Here is a 15,777-nt window from a genome sequence, read left to right on the forward strand (position 1 = left end):
ATGCCGCCTTGTTGGCAGGTTGTCTTCCTTCTAGGCATTCCCCTTTCAGAGTACCACTCTGCCCTGCAGTAGTCTGTCCCTTCATTGACACAAGCTCTCCGGCCAGGCTCCCCATCCTGGGTATATATAAAAAGTCCCATAATGGGGAAGTCTTTGGATCAACTAAGGGGCATCAGGCTTACCTGTTGGGTCAGGGGGTCTGGACCCCTGTATCTTCAGCATCACCCCCAACTAGGTTACCTGCATGAGGGATACGACTTTGTCGCTGTCCCTCTTTAGGGGGAAGTAGGAGAATCTAGGCCCATTCTCTCCACCTGGCTCCAATCCATGGCCCAATGGTAGGCAGCTAAGTCCTGCACCCTGGAGTGCAATGAGGCCACCTCCCTGGATCTCTTCCTACGAGTCTCTTCTCTTCTCACTGGCTAAAGTAAAGAGTTAACCACCAAGATAAACTCTCTACTTTCAGAGAATCACTGGTCCCTTCTTTGTTGGCTTGGTCAGATCACTATAGCCGGGCCTCAGACAGCAAGTGCTCCTGTGGACGTTCTTCCTAGGAGCTAAGCACAGGTCAGCTCGCCTCTGCTGTCTTCCAGCTGCTGAGCTACTTTGTTCCCCTTTCAAAGCTCTTCCTCCAGCCTGTGAAGGCATTGCAGGTGCAGTGGGCCAGGGCCACCTGGGCCCAGAGCTGTTCCTTAACCGCTTCCTTCCCAGTTTGGGTTTTGTACACCCCGTCACAGAAGCCAATAGACTTTATCCACTGCAGATACACACACCCAAAAATAACAGAAACGTTACAAAAAATAGATAATGGTCCATTACCCTTCCTATTGTTTTTTGCTTAATTCTTCTCCATCTTGCCTCTCTCTCTTTCTGTCTTGGTTTGTTCTCTTAAATCTAGATTTTCTATCATTTCAACCAAAGGAAGAAGTTACTTCCAATATACATGCCAACATATCACAACATGACTATGTTGTATGTTGAATTCCCACTTCACAGAGGACCAGTGTCCTTCATACAAGAACTGTTCCCACAACTGACAGGCTCAGCAAAAAGAGTCTTTTGTGGAATATTTTGCCACGTTTGCCATTGCTTTCACAAATAGGGGCAGTTTTCCCAGTGAAAATGAGACCATTTTTTCAGTCCAACAAAAATGCCCCAATCCTGACAAGAAGATGGTTTTGACATTCAAAATTCAGAAGTCTACACTGAAAATTTGGAATTTGGGCATTTTTCCAATGTGAAAAAAACAATTCTTGGTCAAATGTTATGGACAAGTCAAGTTTGAAGGGTGCAAAATGGCCTGAAAGACATGATAGACATTTTTGCATGTTTTTTTTTTAGCAGAACCTTTTGCAGATCTCAGCACCAAGTGTTTCTGCAGAACAAGCTCAGGGCACATTGGCTGAAGAGCGCTGGTGAAACTCCGTGTTACTGCCTGTGCTGTAGATCTTCGGTAGGGTCCCATTCAAGTCAACTTGAGTCTTTTTGCTGACTTCAATAAACTCTGGTTCAAACAGAAGATAAGCAGAGGGATTTAAACTCCATAGCTTTCAAAGGAGCCCTTTTCCCCAACCCTCAATTCATACAATTAATTCAAAAGTGTCATACTTTCCCTTATGGAAATTAAGATATTTGGGGAATTTACTTATGGAAACATTAATACAATTTTACTCATTAAAAGCATGGAAGCTTTAAGACAGCATTGAATTTCTATTTTTCAGATGACCTCTGAGGCCCATATGAGCTCAGTTTTGAAGCCATTATTAGCAGTACTTTATACCTACTTTACTATTAACAAAACAGTTTTATATTAACACGAGGACCTGAACAGATTTGCCAATTAGATGCAAGTACATTAGACCCCAAGGTGTCCCTTGCAAGTTTCCCAGCAGAGGTTTCCAACCAATTGTGGATAGAGCAACCATGGTGAGACAACTTTACTGCTACTATTAATAAAAACCCTTCCAGGGTTTGAAATCCAGGGGCTAATGCAGAGCTGTCTATGCGCAGAGCATCCTAGCAGGAAAAAAAAAAGGCATGCTACGGGGAGTGAAGAGGGAATGAGAGAAGAAACATGCGGAAGAAACAAACCCCAGCTGCTAGTAATATGATCAAAGATTTAGGTTTGAAATCTATAAAATTAAAGGGGGAGGTATTTGTTTTTGTTGTTTTGGCATTTAAAATAATATTCCCAAAGCAACAAAACTGTATTTAGAGTGGTAGCTGTGTTAGTCTATATCAGCAAAAACAACGAAGAGTCCTTGTGGCACCTTAGAGACTAACAAATTTATTTGGGCATAAGCTTTCATGGGCTGGAACTCACTTCATCAGATGCATGGAGTGGAAAATACAGGAGCAGGTATAAATTAGGTTTAGATTTTGTAATGACCCAAGCACTCCCAGTCTTTATCCAGGCCTAATTTGATGTTGCCAACTCTGTCCACATATCTATTCAAGGGACACCATCATAGGACCTAACCACATCAGCCACACCATCAGGGGCTCATTCATCTGCACATGTACCAATGCGATATATGCCATCATGTGCCAGCAATGCCCCTCTGCCTGTACGTTGGCCAAACCGGACAGTCTCTACGCAAAAGAATAAATGGACACAAATCTGACATCGGGAATTATAACATTCAAAAACCAGTAGAACAGTTCAATCTCCCTGGTCACTCAATAACAGACCTGAAAGTGGCAATTCTTCAACAAAAAAACTTCAAAAACAGATTCCAACGTGAAACTGCACAACTGGAATTAATTTGCAAACTGGATACCATCAAAATAGGCCTGAATAAAGACTGGGAGCGGTTGGGTCATTACAAAGCCTAAACCTAATTTCCCACATACTAATTTCCCCCTACTGTTACTCACACCTTCTTGTCAACTGCTTGAAATGGGTCACTCTCATTACCACTACAAAAGCGATTTTTCCTCCCTTGGTATCCTACTGTTAATTGAATTGTCTTGTTAGACTGACCTCACACTTGGTAAGGAAACTCCCATCTTTTCATGTATTTATACCTGCTCCTGTATTTTCCACTCCATGCATTTGATGAAGTGGGTTCTAGCCCACGAAAGCTTATGCCCAAATAAATTTGTTAGTCTCTAAGGTGCCACAAGGAGGACTCATTGCTAAAACTGTATTCCTTACACATTAAAATGAGGTGTTTATCTTCAGGTGGAAAGGTCTGTTTGTTTTTTTGGTTGGGGCGGGGTGCAGCTGAGCAATGAAATTAATATTGTTGTAATTATTAATTTCTTCAGTAATGTGATAAATCTCCAGGTACTGTACCTATTGGATACATCCTTTAATATTATTGGCAGAGCAATTTCATGTCTTGTCTTCTCAGAGGAAAAAAATCTGAATAGATTTAAAGATCTGAGATCCGACCTAGCAACTAGCAACATGAACTGAGGCAGAGGGAGAAATAAGAAGCATTTCCTTGCTAGATTAGAACATATGGGAGTATGTTGAGGAGAATATTTCATACCGAACATTAATGTGCCCTTACTGGGCCAGCTACTTTTCCCTGATTCAGCCAGTTCACCATTCAGGCAGTGCAAAAGCACTGATACCAGCAATGGACGAAAATTACTGTCTGGATGGAAATCCCCCTGGCATGAAGGAAACTCTTTGTGGGTATAAAGGTGGGTTCTGCGCCACTGCAGTCACTGACTGCAGTGCAGAGGGCAGGCTGTAGCATCCATGTGCTTTTGTGATTCTTATCTGAAAGACTGCCAGCCGATACAGGCTACAGCAGCCAAGAGTCGCTCTAAGCCAGTGGTTTTCAACCTTTTTATTATTTGTGGACCCCTAAAAAAATTTCTAGTCAAGGTGCAGATCTCTTTGGAAATCTTAGACATAGTTTGTGGACCCTCAAGGTTCCACAGACCACACGCTGAAAACCACTGTCCTATGGTAATGACAACCTCTCTCAGACCTCTTAGACACAGTCTACAGACCCTCAGGGGTCCGGGAACCAGAAGTTGAAAACCACTGGTCTAAGCTACATCTGGACTAGAGCTGCAAAAGAACAGAGAGTCAGGAAGCCAGTGCCAGAGACAGACCATCCCCCTCTCCACAGCTCCAAGCAGACCTTGACACAGATGCCCACCTCACCTACTAGATCCCCATTCACTATTTTATCCTCCTGTAGAACCAACAGATTCATTTTACCTATTAACTGAAGCGAGCTTGGCAGAATCAGCCACAGTGACTTGAATATATCCAGCCAAGTCCTGATAGTTTGATCCAGATACTACTTGGGGAAAGTGCAAAAAAACAGTTACTCTTGTTGGCTCTACTGGGTGTTTTGCCTGAATAATGGCTGAGAAAGGATTTCAGTAACTGGCCTGTTGTCTTTGGACTGAAACGAAATGATATACGTGGCTAGGAGTGAGACAGGATTTCCAGGTTGCACCCTACAGTGAAGCAAATTCAGCTTGGATGTCACAATGGGGAAAGGTGAAGATTAGACTGGCTGCAAAAGGTACCGATTAGCATACTGTGAAAATACAAGGGCCTGCGCTACCTCCCACTGATCTCTAGGGGAGTGTTTCCATCGACGCCAGTGGGAACAGGACGTGGCCTGCAAAGGGTTCTAATGAATGAGCTGGAGCGCACAACTGTGGAAGTCAATGGAAGTTTTGTCATTTCAGCCTCTGGCTGCAGGACTGGGTCCTTCCCCCAGGCCCCATCACGTTTCACCCCACCACCACCACTGGTGTAGCAAAAGGAACCTGAAGCTGTGCTCTCTTACTCACCCCCCACAGCTACACCACCATTGTTGGCTTTCCCCCATTTCTTCATTCTGAGACATGTGCACGACCCATTCCCCCTCTCTCCGCTGCTATCTGCTCTGGCTGCTTGCCCCGGGAACTCACGTGATTGGCTGTGCCCATTACATAGACATCCCACCAGGGACAAATACATTGTGACAGAACCTGAGTCTTATTCACACCATGCAACATACTGGTGACAAAGCACATGTCTACGCAGTGAAAATTCGCAGGCGTGATGCCACAAAATAGCAAGTGAATTTTCCATAGCCCTACCTGAGTCCACGCTCACTCCCAGAAGACAGGGAGGAAACCAGGAGTCACTTCCTTACTCCACTACAGATTTCCTTTGTGACCTGGGGAACTGAGGCACAGAGAAACTATGGGTAAAATGGAGCTAACAGTATTTTCTACCTCACATGGGTCTTGGGTATACAAGTAGATTAAATATGGTGAGCTGTTCAGATACCACCTTAAATAGAAGGTGAGAGGTAATGCACTCTGTACCAGCCTTAGTCCAAAACAAGGTATTCCTCCCAAGCAATGATACCTAGTATAACCCCTCAGTTCCACTGACTGTCCTGATTCTTCCTCTCATTAAGAGTCATTCAATGAACTCCAGCTTAGGAAATGCCAGCTTCTCAGAGCCAAAGTGCTCTTTTGGGGTCATCAGAGGTTCTGCTGTGGCTTTCTGGTTCCCTTCTTTGGTCTCAATGCACCAGATCGGGATGCTAATTAGAAAAGCAAGCTTAAATGGAACCAAAGAGGCACGGGGAACGAGGGGAGGAGGGGGAAAAGAGAGCAAGAGAAAGCACATAATAAAGAGGAATATCTCAGCCCTGCTGTTCCTAGGAGGAATCTTGTAACAGTGGTGCAACAGCCAGAGGCTACACGGAAAAAAATTATGCTCTTGTGTTCAACAATGAAAACATCAAGCCCGGTGTGTTCTGGAGAAATGGAAACCAAGAAATAAAGTTAAGATGCTAAACAAGTGTTTGAGGGGCACTGAAGCATGCAGCATGTATTTGACTTCCATCTTGTGTAGCGAGTAGAGAGGCATGACTGTGATCTATTAAATCCAACCATGGCCGAATGCTCCAAAGGGCCACAGTTTCAGTCCAGATGGGCACCCAAAAGTATATCTGATCTATCCAGGCCTCTGGAGGGGGGATCCTGTTGGCAGAAGCTCTGCCCTCCCATCTGTCTCTTGAGAAGGTCCTTGGCCTTCCTCCCTAGCTGGAGACAGCAGGTATACTAAGACTCACTGCCGCCTATTTAGAATTTCACAAAAATGCCAGGGAACACTGGCTGAGCGGGTCACACAAGGTATGGAGCTTACTAGGAGCACTTTGCACTCTATCTAGCTACCAGTACATATAGGTGGCCACTCACACCTCCCCAGGATACTGGTACTTTTGGGCCTGCCCATCTGATTCGGGACAAAACCACATTCAGGTTTTGTCTCAGTACCAGACAGAGGATAAAGGTAGAAAAGCAGGATTTAAAGCTGGATGAATGGCCTGCCTACCCCATCATTGTAGTATCTGAGTGCCTCACAATCTTTTACCCTCATGGCAGCCTTGTGAGCTACAGAAGTGCTACGATTCCCATTTTACATTTGGGAAACTGAGGCACAGAGAGATTAAAGATCAGGTTTTTAAAGGCATATAGGCACCTAACGTTGTAGAAAGGCACCTAGTTGGATTTTTAAAAGCCATCCCACTAGTGGCCTATCTGCAACTTTAGGTGCTTAAACACCTTACAAATTTCACTTTAAGTGACTTGCCCAAGGTTGCATGGGAACTCTCTGGCAGAACAGGGAATTGAACTCATGTTTCCCCACGCCCAGGCTAGGGCCCTAAACACTGGACCATGCTTCCTGCCTAAAGTACAACTGTCAGGCCAGTTCTTAGGATGAGGTAGCAACATTCTCCAGCTTCTCATCGAAAAGTGAGGGGGCACAGGTGAAACGGCAGAGATGTTAAACAGAAGGCTCAGGTAAATTTGTTTTATTTCCAAGCCCATATGCTCCCCCTTCATTAAATCCTATGGACTTCAGTTCTTTCCAGAAGAGAATAATAGTACCCAGCAGTTTTTAACTCCTTTGGTGGCTTTGATTCATTGAAACTGCCTGCAAACCGCAGAGTACACACATGCTTCTAAACTGAGATATGATTCCAGAGGGTGAAGTTAAAGGCAACCGTCTACTGCCAGGCAAGGGGGACAAGGAGGGTGAACCTTTTAAAAAACCTAGAGATGAGCTCATACCTCAATTACTAGGTCCCCTCCCTCAGGCTTGCACACAGAATGAGGAATGGCTGCCCCACGGCACTTAATTTCAAGCCCACTCAAACACGCTGGGTTAAAATGTCCGCTGTGGCTTCAGTGTTATTGGGTTTGCCATATGCTTAATAGGAGTGGCAAAGAAAAAGGAGCGGGGAGAGGAAGACAAAAAGCCAACGGAGAAAGAGGTCAGAGGAAAAATCAACGAGACAGAGAGACTGAGGAGAAAAGAGAACAGGGAAAGGAAGTGAAAAATTGGAATGAAAAAAGAAACACAGTCTATATAGTTTACATACAGTGCCTAACTTATGCCAGCCTAAATTTTAGATGAACCTACCACCCTTGATCTTTTACTTGTCATGGCAACCCACTTGTCAAGGGGAAAGAAGCAAACACCACTCTAACTGTCCCCAAACTCCAACTCGTTTTGCATGTCCTAACGGTGGTCTGAGAGGTTTGTAAACCCTCATTCTCCAGGAGGCTCATCCACCCTTATGCGTAATTAATGGATTCCGCTCAAATGAGCGCATCTGGAGGGGCCTATTGGGAGCACGTAGGGAGACCATGGCGTGCCTACTGCAGAGTGGTTGTAAAGCCAAGTCTCTTTACATCACAGATCCTGACTGATAGGTGCACGGCGACTCTTTTGTGCCACACAGACCCATTTGGATAGAAGGGCCTTCCCTGCTAGAGCACTTGGCTTGCCCAAAGCGCAGTCATTGAGCCAGAAGAAGGATGGTCCCAAGGTTGGGATGCTCCTCTGGGACCACAGAGATCTCAGTTCAAGTTTCTGCTCTGCCACAAATTTCTGTATGACCCTGGGAAAGTCATTTAGTCTCATTTGTGTCTCAATTGCCCATATGTAAAACCCCCTGTTTGGGACAACAGCACTTCCCTACCTCACATTAAAGTTTGTGAGGTGCTCAGATACTACTATAAGTATGCACAAGGACCTAAGATAGAGAGGGGAACTGAACCCAAACGTCTGGACTCCTAGTCCAGCGTCCTGTTGGCTAGACCGTATTCACAGGGAATACTGCAACCCACATGTAAACCTGTGATTTTGAGGCACCTGTTCACTCCATATAGTGCAGAATGGGAAGATGGGTTCTATAAAAACATAGATAATTTCCATTCCACATCACAACCCCTTTCAGTTCAGCCGACGCAGGCAGCCAACCCCAAAAAGGCATATATGGACCCCTCCCCCCCAAAAAAAGGCTGAAGAAAAACCTGAACATACAATCAATTATAATTTTTACCTTCTCTCAAGCTAACTTTTTTTTGTTAGCTTAAAAATTAGCAAGTTAATTGGCTGGATGGAGGGATAGTGTTTACATTAATGAGGCAATTAGCTGCCAGGGAAAAAAGGAGGAGGAAAGTGAAGGAAGAGATGTCTGAAACTTGCACACAATGCAGCAGTATAGAATGCTTTGGGGAGTGTTAATATCCCAAGCAGAATGTTTTCCCAACCCTTTCCCTCCCTCCCACCTTCCCGCTTTACAGGCTGAAAATCCCCTTGGAATGGAGATTGAATTCTTCCGTTAGCTTCCTGGGGACTGAGGTCAAGCTGAAGGTAGTAGGACCTTCAGGACAAAGAGGAGAAAATAAATAAATAAAAAGACAAGGACAATCTCAGAGCAGTCAGCATTAACATCATTGTATAAAGGGTCGGTCAGCATTTCCATTAGAAACTCCTATTTTCAAAGGTTTATAACTTGGCCATAAAAATTCACTCCAAACAGCGGCAGACTTTGGCAAACAAAGTCTCTCTCAGCTTCAATTGATTTCTTTCTTTCTTTCTTCCTTCCTTTTTTTGTGGGGAAGGGTTGTATAAATTTTGAAATAAATCAGCTGGGCTTGTTTTAAGGGAGGGAAGTGAAACACAAGAATGTGCTCACACAAACACCTGCAATCCAACATGCCCGTTTGGGACATTTTGATTTTCTTTCTTTGGTTACACTCCCTTCCACCCTTCATTCTCATAGTAATTTTGTTTTATTACCTAGCCCTTTGAGGCTTTCACTTTGCTGCAGGAGTCTTCCTTTTTTTCTTCTTCTTCTTTTTTTTTAATTCCAGAGGATAATAGCAACAGAAGGGAGTGCCTAAGCCTTACAAACTTGCAGCTTCTTTGAGAATACATGAACCCATCTTTCAAAAAAAAAAGATTAAGCACACACTGAAATGATTTACTATTGTTTGTATTTTCGTATTGCCTGGGAGCCGCCATCATGGAGCAGGCTCCTTTGCGCTGGACAAATACAGAACAAAAAAGTGGTCCCTACCCACAAAGAGCTTACAATCCTAAGCATAAGACAAGAGGAAATGGATACAGACAGACCAAAAGGGGAATACAAGGAAACAACACGAAAGGCTTGGTCAGCATAATAGACAGTGGTCTCAGCACAGGAGAGGCCTAACTCTTGTCAAGGTATTATCAATCGGTCCTTTATGGCACCTGTAGTCTGGTCAGAAATCTCAAGATGGTTAATTTAGGACAGAAAATGGTACGTCTCTGGTCTTTACCCCATGAGTCCTCTTTCCCATATTATGCCAAGGGCTCTTCCACACTGGATGTTCTGACACTAGTATAGATATATAGTGGCCATTTTGGCCAACATTAGGCACTGAATCAGGTACTTTGTGAGCCTTCAGAGCTCGAGTTCAATTGCCGGGCTCTGTGGATCGAGGAAAGGCAACACACACTCAACAATGGCTATATGTGCTACACAGGGGTAAGAAGTGACTTGTACTTATCCTGTAGTGAATCTGTTTTTTTTTCACATCAGTGTGAAGAGTCCACAGGTTAAAAGAGAATGTTAATTAACGATACCTCACTTGTGCAAGATAGTTGAGAAATTCTTCTTCCATCCCACAGGTGGCAGTGATAAACACACAAACACAAGAGCCTGTAGATTGGATTTATTTTCTTTTTGGACTACTCAGCAGGGTTCAGCTGACTGAGACAGGGTCATTTAGGTCTACAATATGACAGTATGTGCACTATTGCTTTTCTAAATGTATGACATTAAAATTATAATTCCAATGGTCATTAAACATTGGAACAATTTACCAAGGTTTGTGTTGGATTCTCCATGACCATTAATTTTTAAATCCAGACTGGATGTTTTTTTCTGAAATATATTGGTCTAGTTCAAACAGGTATTAATTCAGGAAAATCCTATTGCCTGTGTGATTCATAGATTCCAAGGCCAAAAGGGACCATTGTGATACTGTAATATGGCCACCTGCGTAACAGGTTGGAGAACTTCCCCAAAATAATTCCTTTGATAGAGAAGGTCAGATTAGATGAGCACAATAGTCCCTTTTGACCTTAAAATCTATGAAATGCCCATTTTATTTTTTCACAAATCCAAATAAAAATAATCAGTAAATTGTGTGTGTAGATGGGGATTTACATAAATATGGAAGTATCTTCAGTATACTCATCATCACTTCCCTAAGCACATTGGTTGTTGGGGCACCATCACTGATGGGCAATCAACTAATTGTCTCCACCCCGACGACTGTCAGTGTTTGGGTCTCCGTGAAGTCCAATCCTGTCCACTCTTTTATGTTGTCAATCCATCTCTTCTTCTGTCTATCTCTTCTTCCCTTCCCCTGTACTGTCCCTTGGAGGATTATCTTGGAAAGGCTAGATGATCTTGTTACAAGGCCGTACCACTTCAGCTTGTGCTTCTTCACAGTCGTCAGGAGGTCTTCATATGACCCAGTGCATTGGGTGATGATGTTACGGACCTCTTCGTTAGTGACGTGGTCGGAGTAGGAGATACTTCAGTATACTATCGTCCTATTTTTTAGAACCTTAATGCCAAATGGCCCATGGGATTACAAAGAGACACTCATACAAATTCCTCAAAGAGCATGCCTTCTTGTGCATGAACTGCTTTCATGCACTTTGACTGTATTCATCTAAGTTGGTCAGTATGCAACATAGAACTGGATTCCTGTCTTTTTCTGGTTTCAGAGTAGCAGCCGTGTTAGTCTGTATTCGCAAAAAGAAAAGGAGTACTTGTGGCACCTTAGAGACTAACAAATTTATTAGAGCATAAGCTTTCGTGAGCTACAGCTCACTTCATCGGATGCATCGGATGTCTTTTTCTGAAGTGCAATGTGTTCCCATGGCATTTATGCAAAATAGACAATAAGAGAGGTGGGTCTAGGCCAAAAAGTTTAGCCCTCTAGCTGATCTTCCTCAAAGTTCAGAGTCAGGGTTTGTTTTTGATCCAAAGTCTAAATAATAGTGATTTATCCAACAAATTTAGACACAAGACTAGGAATCATGAGACCTGGGCTCTGTTCCTTGCTCCGCCACTGACTTGCTGTGTGACTTTGGAAAGGTTACCAAACTGCTCTATGGTTCAATTCACCATCTGTAAAATGGGAATGAAGATATTTACCCATCATTATAAAGTGCTTTGAAATGAAGAGTGTTCCTGACATGGGTCTTAATAAAAATAAACCAGGGCTGAATTAGATACAAAGGCAGTTTTTGTTAGAGACTCTTACTTTACCATTTATCTTAGATGACAAAACTCAGTCAGGGTGTTTCCCCTCTGTTAGGGAAGAGTGAAAGAACGGAAAGAAAAAAAAATATTAGGAGAGACCGGGGAGGGGAGAATCCAAAATAAAAGAAGGAACATGGGAACTAGGAGCTAGGAAAAGAGTTACAGCATCTAGTGGAGTAAGAGATCATGTGGCAAGAGGAGGAACCAGGAGAGACTTTGGTTTTGATGTTTTTAATTGATGCAAAGTAGGGTTGATGCCTGAAGATTTGCTACCAGGCTTGATATTCTAATTTGCAGAGCATACAGACAGGAAAACCAACATCAAAACATCATGATTCCTCGCAGCCGACCTCAAGCTTCGTCAGCAAGGGACCAAGGGGGGTGAGCAAACCACAGTCGCACCAAACACCTCCACACTAATCTAAGAGATTTATGGGCTGGCACGGATTCATGAAACACTGCAGAGAAACAGTCCCTGATTGTAAGGGACTGAGGCATCTGTGTCAGGTTAAAATGGGAGCAGCACAAGAAAGGCTGGGTATTAAATAACAGACACATAGTCATTAGCTTAAACCTGCACTTAAAAGATTTTACATATATAGAGAGGGGTTCATGAATATATTTGATGTGGATATGTGGATTTATATCAGTTAAGGTAGACTAGTTACTGGATAAGAGAGGCTAAGGAGAAGTTTGGTTAGGGATTAGAATGTGATGAGGAATTATTATATACTTTTCATAATTAAAGCAAATCTTGTGTTAAAAAGGACTGGAGTCTGTTTGATTGGTAGATATTCCTTGGCATCTATTCACAGCCAAATGGAACTTTTAAGCTGCTGAATCTGTACGTCATCCCAGAGCCTGTAGTTGTCTGAACTCTGGGTCTGTGAATTCCATTTTCCCACCTACCCTTCCTAATCACACATAGCACCCCTACTTTCTAAATAGTCTGGTTTATTTTCTTTCTGATCACTTTTTCCAGAAACTATGTTTGGATAAATCGACTGGTCCTGTAAATATTGGTCTTGCTCCCCCATTACGTTTCCCTACACATGATGAGCAAACACATCTTTTCAGATGGCATGAGTTGTAGATTAGAACAACAAACAAGAAAGGATAAAAATATGGTCTCCTTGAGAGCTGTCAAGGTTCCTTCCCCACTCTGAACTCTAGGGTACAGATGTGGGGACCTGCATGAAAGATCCCCTAAGCTTATTCTTACCAGCTTAGGTTAAAAACTTCCCCAGGGTACAAACTTTGCCTTGTCCTTTAACAGTATGCTGCCACCACCAAGTGTGTTAACAAAGAACAGGGAAAGAGCCCACTTAGAGACGTCCTCCCCAAAAATATCCCCCCAAGCACTACATCCCCTTTCCTGGGGAAGGCTTGATAAAAATCCTCACCAATTTGTACAGGTGAACACAGACCCAAACCCTTGGACCTTAAGAACAATGAAAAATCAATCAGGTTCTTAAAAGAAGAATTTCAATTAAAGAAAAGGTAAAAGAATCACTTCTGTAAAGTCAGGATGATAAATACCTTACAGGGTAATCAGATTCAAAACATAGAGAATCCCTCTAGGCAAAACCTTAAGTTACAAAAAGACACAAAAACAGGAATATACATTCCATTCAGCACAGCGTATTTTACCAGCCATTAAACAAAAGGAAATCTAACGCATTTCTAGCTAGATTACTTACTAACTTAACAATAATGTCATGGCAAACCTGGTGGCTGAACTTTGTCCTCACCCATAACTATTTCACATTTGGGGACAATGTATAACTTCAAATCAGTGGCACTGCTATGGGCACCCACATGGCCCCACAGTATGCCAACATTTTTATGGCTGACTTAGAACAAGGCTTCCTCAGCTCTCGTCCCCTAATGCCCCTACTCTACTTGCGCTACATTGATGACATCTTCATCATCTGGACCCATGGAAAAGAAGCCCTTGACAAATTCCACCACGATTTCAACAATTTCCATCCTATCATCAACCTCAGCATGGACCAGTCCACACAAGAGATCCACTTCCTGGACACTATGGTGCTAATAAGCGATGGTCACATAAACAGTACCCTATAGCGGAAACCTACTGACTGCTATGCCTACCTACATGCCTCTAGCTTTCATCCAGACCACACCACATGATCCATTGTCTACAGCCAAACTCTATGATACAACCGCATTTGCTCCCACCCCTCAGTCAGAGACAAACACCTACAAGATCTCTATCAAGCATTCTTACAACTACGATACCCACCTGCTGAAGTGAAGAAACAGATTGACAGAGCCAGAAGAGTACCCAGAAGTCACCTACTACAGGACAGGCCCAACAAAGAAAATAACAGAACGCCACTAGCCATCACAACTAAAATCTCTCCAATGCATCATCAAGGATCTACAACCTATCCTGAAGGATGACCCATCACTCTCTCAGATCTTGGGAGACAGGCCAGTCCTTGCTTACAGACAGCCCCCCAACCTGAAGCAAATACTCACCAGCAACCACATATCACGCAACAGAACCACTAACCCAAGAACCTATCTTTGCAACAAAGCCCATTGCCAACTGTGCCTACATATCTACTCAGGAGACACCATCATAGGGCCTAATCACATCAGCCACACTATCAGAGGCTCGTTCACCTGCACATCTACTAATGTGATATATGCCATCATGTGCCAGCAATGCCCCTCTGCCATGTACATTGGTCAAACTGGACAGTCTCTACGTAAAAGAATAAATGGACACAAATCAGACGTCAAGAATTAGAACATTCAAAAACCAGTCGGAGAACACTTCAATCTCTTTGGTCACTCAATTACAGACCTAAAAGTTGCAATTCTTCAACAAAAAACCTTCAAAAACAGATCCAACGAGAGACTGCTGAATAGGAATTAATTTGCAAACTGGGTACAATTAACTTAGGCTTGAATAGAGACTGGGAGCGGATGGGTCATTACACAAAGTAAAACTATTTCCCCATGTTTATTCCCCCCCTCCATCCCCCACTGTTCCTCAAACATTCTTGTCAACTGCTGGAAATGGCCCATCTTGATTATCACTACAAAAAGTTCCGCTCCCCCCCCTCGCTCTCCTGCTGGTAATAGCTCACCTTAAGTGATCACTCTCTTGTTACACTGTGTATGGTAACGCCCATTGTTTCATGTTCTCTATGTATATAAATCTCCCCGCTGTATTTTCCGCTAAATGCATCCGATGAAGTGAGCTGTAGCACACAAAAGCTTATGCTCAAATAAATTTGTTAGTCTCTAAGGTGCCACAAGTCCTCCTTGTCTTTTTGTGAATACAGACTAACACGGATGCTACTCTGAAACTTAACAGAGTTTCTGAGACTGCATTCCTGATCTGTTCCAGGCAAAAGCATCACACAGACAGACCCTTTGTTTCCCCCCCCCCAGCTTTGAAAGTATCTTGTCTCCTCATTAGTCATTTTGGTCAGGTGCCAGCGAGGTTATCCTAGCTTTTTAACCCTTTACAGGTGCCTCTGGCCAGGAGGGATTTTATAGTACTGTATACAGAAAGGTGGTTACGCTTCCCTTTATTTTTATGACAAGAGCACAGTGGGTGCATTTTCCTCTGGGAGAATCTGCAAAGAACAGTAGACAAAATGGCAACCCTGGTCTAGAGTCCTGCGAGATTTAAATATGCAACATATAGAATACAAATAGTAAAACAGCTACGTAGTTAGATCCATTACAGTCCCAACCCAAATGTTTCCAACTCTCGCAGCTCACTAGAATTCTGACTTCAATATCCTATCTTTCTGAGTACCCTGGTTATTTTTTTTTATATTATCCCACTTTGATTCTGAGAGATTTTACCAGTGGACAAATTATATACCACTGGAATTAAAGATTCATGTTTAGTACACCTGGAATATTGTGATTGCATGAAATACCAAGCCTTTAAAGTGTTGATAGTCCTTCAAATTAAGAAGCATTTTCAGTTTCAAACATTTTTGAATTTCAAAATATTTGGACAGCAAAGGACAAATTTTTCACATCTATTTTGACCAAAAAATGAACTCTCATTTTCTGACCAGCTACAGAGCTGGTAAAAATATATAAATGAATAAATAAAAAAATAAAAGCAATCAGTGTTTTCACCCATAAAAAGGGACACTTTTTTCCCCCAAAGAGAGTGTTCACA

General features: G+C 42.9%; 1 protein-coding gene across 15 annotated transcripts in view; it reads right to left on the bottom strand.

Moving 5' to 3' along the window:
- Positions 1-15,777, bottom strand: part of CELF4 (CUGBP Elav-like family member 4) — a 904,974-nt gene that overhangs the window by 731,807 nt on the left and 157,390 nt on the right. The gene's annotated exons all lie outside the window — the stretch shown is intronic.

Source organism: Dermochelys coriacea, chromosome 5, assembly GCF_009764565.3.
Source record: "Dermochelys coriacea isolate rDerCor1 chromosome 5, rDerCor1.pri.v4, whole genome shotgun sequence".
In the NCBI taxonomy this organism is placed as follows: domain Eukaryota; kingdom Metazoa; phylum Chordata; order Testudines; family Dermochelyidae; genus Dermochelys; species Dermochelys coriacea.